Consider the following 10504-nt stretch of genomic DNA (forward strand, 5'->3'; position numbering starts at 1 on the left):
TCGAGCCCTATGTGACTCGATTGGTTCAGTACTTTGGGCTCCTCAACACAGCGACACAATCATCCTCCCTCACTCTCATCGGCCAGATGTTCCTAGAGGGCATCTCGAGCATGCTACATATGAGGATGATCAAGAAACGACATGGAACCACCCTTCTCAGTACAGCCTCATCCAATCCACCGAGGAGGAGGACCTAGAGGACATTACTGATGATATCCCTCCACGTCATGAGGACCCACCATCTCAGCCACCACCCATCCGTCGTCCAGTTCATGCGGCGACTTCATACTCTGACATCTCTAAGCGCCTTACTCGATTTAAGCAGTAGTGTTTTCAGCTCTTTGATCACATTGAAGCTACTCTTCATCAGATTTGTCAGCACCTTCACATCTCATCGCTACCACCACCTCGCGAACCATCTGGCGATGACGATGTTTAAAAACTTTTTATTTTTTATTTTTATTTCCACTTTTATCTTTATTTATCTTCTTTAAGTACTTTTTATTTTATTTTCCTTTAATATTATTTTAATTTTAGGTTCTATAATTTTTATTCAATAATTTATAATTTTGGCTATTTCATTATGAGTAATTATGCTTCCTTATATTTCTTAAAGAGTTCTTGATTTTATCACAGTTATAAAGAGCTCTAAAGCTCATCATCACTTAGGAACTAAAAACTCCACTGGTAAAGGTTCTCCACGACTGTCATGTCCTACTCGACCACGACCATTGCTACTACCAGATATTATATTCTTTTGGTGCAGGACTTATAGACTAATGAACCTCTATTGTAACACCCCGTATCCGAGACCGTTGCCGGAGTTGAACACGAGGTGCTAACAGACTTAATTCATTTATTTTCACAGACCATTTTAAAAATTTCCAGACAAGCTGGCTAACTGCGTCACTGCCACCTTAAAAATCATATCTTGAGTTCCAAAACTCGAAAACCAGTTTCGTAAATTTTACCTGAAACTAGACTCATATATCCATCTAAAACTGTTTTTCTAGAATTTTTGGTCGATCTAATTAGTACAGTTTATTAGTTAAAGTCTTCCCTGTTTCAGGGTTTGACTACTCTGACCTTCATGCATTACGACTTAGATATCTCCTTGTACAGGGCTTCAATACTTATACCGTTTGTTTCTAAAGAAACTAGACTCGAAAATGAATCTGTAAATATAGGGCATGACTTCTAATTATCTCTGGTTAATTTATAGTGAATTTCCAAAACTGGAATAGGGGATCCAAAAATCACTCTGGCCCTGTTTCACGAAAACTTAAGCATCTCATAAAATACGGCTCATATGATCGTTTCGTTACTTTCATATGAAAATAGATTCATCAAGGTTTGATTACATAATTTATTCACTATTTAATTCCATTTCTACTATTTTTAGTGATTTTTCAAATCCACACCACTACTGCTGCCAGCATCTGTTTTTAAGGTAAACTTTACCTATTTCATGGTTTTCCATGAATCAACTAGAATTTGTCATACAAAGCACCAAAATGATCATGATTTACCATTCCAATGGCTAATCGTTACCAAACATTTCCATACCTCTCAATGAACAACATACAAAACGATTATAATGCTATGCTCAAAGTATATATAAGCCATTTTCGCATGGCTATCCAAATTTATACAAAGCCAAAGGGTACATGACCAACAACAACAAGGGTAGTCCTATACATGCCATTTTCAGAGTTCAACCAAAAGTGTAGCAAAAGGGATTTCATAGTGTGGACGACTTCGACTTCGACAATCCCGAGTCCGATAGCTGACGAACCAAAATCTATAAAATAGAGATTCAAAGAACGGAGTAAACATTTAATGCTTAGTAAGTTTTGAGCAATGAAATTAGGCACAACTGAAGTATAGCATTCATATAACTAAACGGATAATTTCATATACACATATTCTCAAAAATCAGTCCTACTTCACATTTCCAACCCTCATATTCACACATAAGGGATCAACTTAACCAAAGGCCGGAAGCTCATTAATTGACTGAGCGAATAATATTTAAAAGGAATCAACTACTCCAATGCATATACGAAACGTACCTCATTGTTGGGATTTTACGATCGTATTAATTGAAATTATTACAGCAAGATCGCTCATTCCCAAACCAAGTACCTTCGGAATTTAGCCGGATATAGCTACTTGCTCAAATGCCTTCGGGACTTAGCCCGGTTATAGTAACTCGCACAAATGCCTTCGGGACTTAGCCCGGATATAGTAACTCGCACAAATGCCTTCGGGCTTAGCCCAGAATTAGTCACTAGCACAAATGCCTTCTGGACTTAGCCCGGGTATCATCCGAATATCCATGCACATATCAATAAATCATGACACATCTATATTTCATTTTCATAACTAGAATTCAAACACAAGTCACTTATCAAGCATTATCATTTTCGGCTCAATAGTTACATACAAAGAGCATGATTTTGATTTACTTAAAACATGATCTAATCGAATCATAATCTAAGATCCATTACTCAAAAACTTACCTCGGATGTTGTCGAACGATTTCGGCGGCTATTCGATCACTTTTTCCTTTCCCTTATCCAACTTTGGTCCTCTAAGCTCTTGAGCTAATTCAAACAAATTTAACTTATTAAAGTCTCATTATGCTAGCTTATGGCCGAATATGACAAGGAGTTTGATAGGTCATATGGCCACCTTTAGCTCAAATACAAAATGGTCATACGCATTTTTAATCACATTGAGCAATTTAATACAATTAATCTAACATTTCCTCATGTGCACCTTTATGACCGAATACACACATCATTAACCTAATATCAATTAACTAAGCACTTTAACAAATTCTCCTTGAGCCGATTATCTAAGTCAAGATAGATTCATCATTATGCTCGCCTATAACCGAATACATGCAACACCAATCTATCTCATGTGGCCGAATATGCATGTCTATGTTGAGGCCAATTATATGCTTAATACTTCCTACAAATATGGTTACTTGTATTGACTACATACCATTTTGTTTCAAGTCCAAAACTCGGCTAATACACATATATACACTAGTAATCAAATACTAACATTTGCACTTCACCTTACTACCATTTTTCATCCAAATAACATGAACAACAACCATATTTCTCTTCTACTTCCTACCATGGCCGAATGCATCAAGACACCATACCATTTCAATTTTGGTCATGGGTTAAACAAAGACCTTAATGTCTAACTCAAAAATGCTAAAAAGAAAATCCAAGAGTCATCAATCCACCATCACATGTATCATTACAAAGCTTCACATTTAGCATGCAAATGACATCAACACAAATCCACCTTAGCCGAAACTTAACTCATCTTCATGCCTTATCACCATAACATCAAACACCAACCAAGAAGACAACACCCATGGCCGAATATCATCTCCATCACATAGCAAAGATTTAAACCATGGGCTAGGTAGAACCCAAGCTAACAACTAAAAACATGCATGAATCTCATGGAACAACATCAAACATACCTCCTCCTAAACACCAACCAACCGAACATGAAGTAAGAAAATCCTCTTCTTCTTCCTTCCTCAAGTCACGACAATGGAGGAGTAGCCTAGCTCATTTTTTTTTCTTTTTCTCTTTCTCCTCCTACTAACCACTATTATTTTATTACCCATGCTCCTTATTTTATCATTCCTCCCATAAAACACTAACATAACATGTTTATGACATGTTTTACCCATCACATTTTGTCCACCCTCATTGTCATGGCCGGCCACTACCAATTAAGTGGGGAAATTGACATGAAAGTCCACCCTTTTTATTACATGCACTAATAGATCCTTATAAATTAACCTATCACATTTCAAAAGTGTCACACATAAGTCCTATTAACTAAATTCACATGCAATTAACTAAATTGAAGCTTAAAACTTTCACACATTCATATTCACATATTTTAGACAATAATTATCATATTCAAATAATTTGGTGACTTGGTTTAGCGGTCCCGAAACCACTTTCCGACTAGGGTCATTTTAGGGCTGTCACATCTACCACCACCGGAGTATCCTCCTCCACTCTCATCATTACCTTGGCCGACTATTCTTCATAACTCCAATTCAAGGACTTCATTCATCATTTAGAAAGTTTCACTTCTCTCCTTATCTTATGGTTATAGATATATAGTTTTCAATATATTTATCTTTGTACATTGAGGGCAATGTACATCTTTAATGTGGGGGGTCTTTTATATCATTATCAGAAATCCCTGAATTTTGTCTTATTCTCATGTCATCTTCTCATACCACTATTAGAATGAATTTTGATTAAGTTATGATTTTTATTGATATGTCTTGAATTAAAACATAGGCATTTATGCATTGATCATTTAAACTTTAAGACATTAGGGAATCAAGCATGATAAGTTGATTTTTGAGAATTAAATTTTTTTAGGTTTTTTTCCCCAAGTTCAGATATTATATTGAGTTAAAATTCACAGGGTTAACATCAAAAAGCCATAATTTTTGTGAGATCTTGAGCCTTTAGAGCATATGTTATTTCTTTCATGCTCACTGTTATTATGAGTGTGTCAGTATTGATTTGTTATTCTAGAACTTGCTTGATTATGCATGTCAAGACCACACCATTTGATTTGATATGTCGAGATGATAAAGGCACTTAGGTTTAACCCACTCACTCCACAAAAGCCTACCTTCATAATTAACCCTTAGTGAACCCCTTTGAGCCTAACAAGCCATTAATTAATTTACCCCAATATTAACCCATAACCCATTATTGTTGAAATCCCCTAATTTGGTCCCTATTTTTGTTGAGATTTGATTTGAATTAATTGCTTAGCTATGTTTTACTCTTTTTTGCAATAATTAAGTTCTATGTTATTTAACTTGTTCTTAAAAAAAAACAATACTTACATACATATTAGTAGTAATTCGTCATTTTTGAGCTTGAGTGTTAATTCCATATTCTAATAAGAAGCTCACTTGTATTCAACTGATAAATAGTTATTTTTCCAGTTAGGTGATTTTTTTTCAATTCAATCTCGATTCTAACCTTTTCTTTCAGCTTGTGACCACACCCCCTAACCAAAGCCACGTTACAACCCTCTAAAGACCTTTTTGATTGATGTATCATCTCAATATATAGTGGTGGAGATTTGATTTTCATGCAAGCCTATGGTAATAACTTTTCATATTGACTAATGAGTGTTTTATTTGATGTCCTTAAACACCTCGAGTGATTTGAGTGAACCTTTAGTGAGGATGTTAAATTCTATGATATTTTGATCAAAGGTGATTACTTAGATAATGGGGGACACCTATGTTTTCATGATAAAATGCTCAACTTGGAATGTTTGAAACTTTGATGTACTTTTAGTTGAATTTTCAATGTATGAATACTTATGGATTATTTTGAGATATTATTGATATGGATTATAAATTGAGAAAAATTTATTTTGATTGTGAGTTGAAGATTTTGCTTGAGGACAAGCAAAAGCTTAAGTGTGGGGGTATTTGATAAACCGTAATTTATACATATTCTTATCCCATGCTTAGCACATCTACGGATGATTTCTCCTTAGATTTGGTGAATTCGATGCTCCTAATTCTTTAATTTCATGTTTTATACTTAGGTGAGCACAAGAGAGTAAAAAGAGCGAGAAACAGGCCGAAAATGAAGAAAATGGATCCACATGGGAAATCAACATGGCCTAGATTTCCTCACACGGGTAAGCCACATGGTCGTGTTCATTTGGCAGGATCGAAGCACGACTTACACGAGTAGACTACACGCCCGTGCCTATTTAACAGCATTGACCACGGGCTGGAACAATCGCACACGGCCATGTCCCTGTCAAGCCCAAACATAGTCCTATTTAAAAAAGGCCACTTTTAAGGGCTCTTAGGCATTCTAAATCCTATTTAGACACCTGAGGAGGCACTTAGAAGAGAGACACGGAGTAGGAGGCAAGGAATTACTCAAGGGAAGCCGATTGATCCATCTTAGAAGCAGGATTCATCGTCAAGACTGAAGGTCTCCCTTCAATTTTCATTTAGGGATTTTGGGTTTTCTTTATGTTTTGTATTCATTATTCTTCTGAGATGTTTTCTCTCATAATTATGAACTAAACCCCCTAAATACCTAAGGGGAATAAAACCTAAGACGAATCTCCTTATTATTATTTGAATTGTATGATAAATATTTGACTTGTTATTAATTATGTGTTCTAAATTCTTGTCTTAATATTCCAGGATATTAACTCAAATTAATGCGCTTATTCAAAGGAGCAAAAGTCCTTGTCTAATAGTAAAATTGTCATAATTAAGTGGAGTTGATTGCACGCCTAGAGATAGGGTGACAAGATTTTATCGGATTAGGGTTAAACCTAATAAGGGGATCCAAAGATCGAGTTAATGCAACACTAGGGCGTTAATTAGAAAGATATTTCAATTAATCAACCTAGGGTTAGACGTTATTAGTCTCGAAAAAGATAATAATATAACTTAGGGATTTCTACAGATCAAAGCAAATGAATAAATTGTCTGATTCAGATTCAAATAACAAGTGAAGTCTAGGTGGATTTTTCACAAGTGAAGTCTAGGTGGATTTTTCCTTAGGTATTGTCTTAATCAATCGAGTTTTCCCAAAAGCTTTTCCCCAATTTTCTCTCTGTGCACTCTTAGTTTAGTTAATTAGTATAGATAAACAAATCCCTTAATTTTTAGGCTAGATAATAAAAAGAAAGTAATTACTAGTACTCTTGGTTCCTTTAGGTTCGACAATCCGGTCTTACTAAAGCCATACTACTATTTGATAGGTACACTTTCCTTCATCATGATAATAGTTATTTTCAAGAATGATTAATTATAAATTTTTAAAACCTGTCGCAGATATCATGTATCATTAATTCATATAAATCTTGTGAGTTTTATTGTATAACACTATACTGGTAAGGGGGTGAAGATCGTAAGCTTTAAAATTTAACTTTCATAAATACACACGTATCACTTATTGTGTATCATTAACATGTTGATTATAAACATTTATTTCATACCTTTATGAATCTTGTTTCATCATAAGTAACATTTTTACTCAAGCACGTGAGTATCACTTTTAGCTGTATTAGAATTAGCTCGGTTAGAAAGCATCTCTGTCTATTTGTAAAACAATTTTCATCAAAGTCGGGGGATATCACACTATCACAGGTTATATAATGGCATGTATTTCTAGACTCAACATATACTACGTTCAGTCTGAGAACCGACTAAACCGTAGCTCTGATACCATTAAATGTAGCACCCCTAACCTGTATTCATCGTCAAACAGGATTTTAGAGCATTACTGAAACTTTCAAAATATTTTACAAATAAATCATGCAAGTTACTATTCAAAGTCCGAATTCATTCGTAACATCCCTTAAATGGACCCTCGAGGCCCAATATGAACATTAAATTTGAATCGGGACTTGATCGGGAACCCTAAGAATATTTGTGAAATTTTTAAATTTTTTCCAAGTTACAGGGCTCACACGCCCGTGTGACCCTAGGGCACGCTCGTTTTGCAGGTCGTGTTCGACCACGTGTAACTCTCTAAATTGTGCACACGGCCATGCCACACGTCCATGTGCTAGACCATGTGGTACACACGGCTGAGACACACGCCGTGTTGTAACACCCCTAACCCGTATCTGTCACCGGAATAGGGTTACGAGGCATTACCGATCAACCACAACATAAATCATGCATTTGTGCAATCATTTTTCTCCTTATAAGGTTTTATGAGACCTTAAAACATGTTTAGAAGAGGTTCGAGACTAAACCGATAACCTTTGAAAACTTTGGAAAACATAGAAAATTTTCAAACATTCTAGGGTCACACAGCCATGTGAACAGGCCGTGTACCTCACACAGTCACCAGACACGCCCATGTCACAGGCCGTGTGAAAAAAGGGCATACATTCTAACTTGTACCACACAGCTGAGGACAAGCTGATGTACCATCTCATGTGCCACACATTGCCAGTTGACACGCTCGTGTGTCTAGGCTGTGTCAAACCTGTAGGATATACTGACTTAAATTCAAAGGGCTACTCTAGGGGACACACGACAGTGTACCAAGGTCATGTGTCATACACGGTCGAGCCATACGCCCGTGTGCTCAGCCATGTAGAGTGAAAATAGGCTTGGTTTAAGCCACATTTCTCACCCTTCTCATACATACCTAAAACACAACATTTTTGCACCATTTCAATACATTAATAGTCAGCCAAAACATGTTATTTTATGCACCAAATATGTCATACCAATTCCCTCCATTTCATCAACTCAAATCATAACCATTTCCTGTACAAAACACATACCAAAACTAGCATGATTCATTTCTCATTTTACACTTATTCCATCACATACCAAAACACATATCACATTCATTAATTCAACCTATTTCAAATTTGTATTTTGTTATCATCAATCACACACAAAGCTTGACTTATAAATTATCTATTAACCATTCACTTATTAAGTCCAAATTCATGTTTTTCATAAGTAAATACTCAACATATACCAAATGACCAAATGCTCATCTTGAACATCACCAACCATACCAAATTATGCCATTACACAAAAAAATTACACATCAAACATAAGTAATTATTAAGCCATATAAAATGACCAAATACATCACCAAAACCTTTATAAAAAAGACTCAAGCCTATACATGCCATATAACCAAGTCACAAGTGTAAAAATATTGAAATCTTAACCAGATAGTGTGATGCGATCTCCGCTGACTTCCAACCCGAGTGAATTTTCGAATCACTATAAAACATAGATAAGATAACACAAAGTAAGCTATAAAGCTTAGTAAGCTCATATGGTAATAAACTCAACTTATTGAATAAAAACATATTAAACATTTTCATAATTTATAATGTCCTCATATGCTTTCACCTTTATAACATGAATTCATTTACGTAGTTAACCAAGAGTTTCACTTGTTTACTCATATCATTGCTCATATAGATCTACCACATTCTCACCAAATTCATTCACATTTACATATACATGAACAAATATGTATACAAACAACTTGATTCATTCCAATTTCCAACACATCTTATTTACAAAATACGAAACATGTTATATATATCATCAAATAATGGTATTTCGCACCATATGTGCCATATGTATATTTAATTAACATAGCTTTAACTCATATCTCACATATCATACAAATCATACCTCATTATAGCCAAATAACCAAATTTTGGTATGAAACATACTTATACATAGATCTTTCGCATTTCAGATACATGATGCATTATAAATCACCACTTTCATTTGATTCTCACCTAAGTTTTGTACGTACCTATATTACTTATTTCGATCGTACTTTCATTCTTGCCTTGACTATGCCCGTTGAATCATTCGATATTTAACACACTAAGTGCCATTCTCAATATTTCACACACTATGTGTTATTCTCAATATTTCGCACACTAAGTGTCATATTTGATGTCCCGCACGCTAAGTGCTGTACATAGCTAAAGCTATCTCAAATCGCACACTAAGTGCCATATTTAGCTGATATGTCATCAAACACAACAATAGTCACATATATACATTTTATATGATATCAAAGTATTAAAATCATAAATATAACAATGCTTAATGCATACGAACTTACCTCATTTGCTGAAACGACGAATTAAGTCAACTAATCTAATACTTTGTTTTCTCCCGTTCTAGATCCAAATATCATTTTTCTCAATCTGTATAATAACAAAATTTACTTATTTAATCATTAATTCATTCAATCTAACACAATTTATGCATTTTGACAAAATTACAATTTTGTCCCTATTATTTCACATTTTTGCAATTTAGTCATTATCACATAAAATTTCAAATTCATGCAATTAAAGAAAAGCCCATGCTAGCCAAATTTTACCCACACCACTAGAATCCCATATTTTTAGTTTATTCATACTTTTACCACACAATTTATCATATTTCACAATTTAGTCCAAAATTGACATTTTTACTAAAATTCACTTAACAAAACTCATTAATCTAATATCAAAGATTTATTTTCTATCATTAAACATCAAGATACTCAAACATTCAACAATGGAATCATCCAAATACTTTAACAGTTTTGATATCGGAGGTACGGGTTAGCTAGATTACTAACGAACGGTCTCAAAAACGTAAAAATTATAAAAAATCGAGCAAAAACGGACTTACATGCTTGGACAATAGGTGGCTGAACCTTGAAGTTCATCCATAGCTATTTTTTTCTTTCTTCATTTGATTGAAAAAGATGAAGACAAAGGTTTTTCTTTTGTTTTCTTTAATATTATAACCTTTATTAACAAATTACAACTTTAACCTTCATAAAAATTAATAATTACAACCAAGTGCCAAACCACATCATCCATTATCCAATAAATGGTCCATTTATTTCATAAGGACCCTAAATTTTAAGTTCCATAGCTTTTA

Source organism: Gossypium hirsutum, chromosome A08, assembly GCF_007990345.1.
Source record: "Gossypium hirsutum isolate 1008001.06 chromosome A08, Gossypium_hirsutum_v2.1, whole genome shotgun sequence".
Lineage (NCBI taxonomy): Eukaryota > Viridiplantae > Streptophyta > Magnoliopsida > Malvales > Malvaceae > Gossypium > Gossypium hirsutum.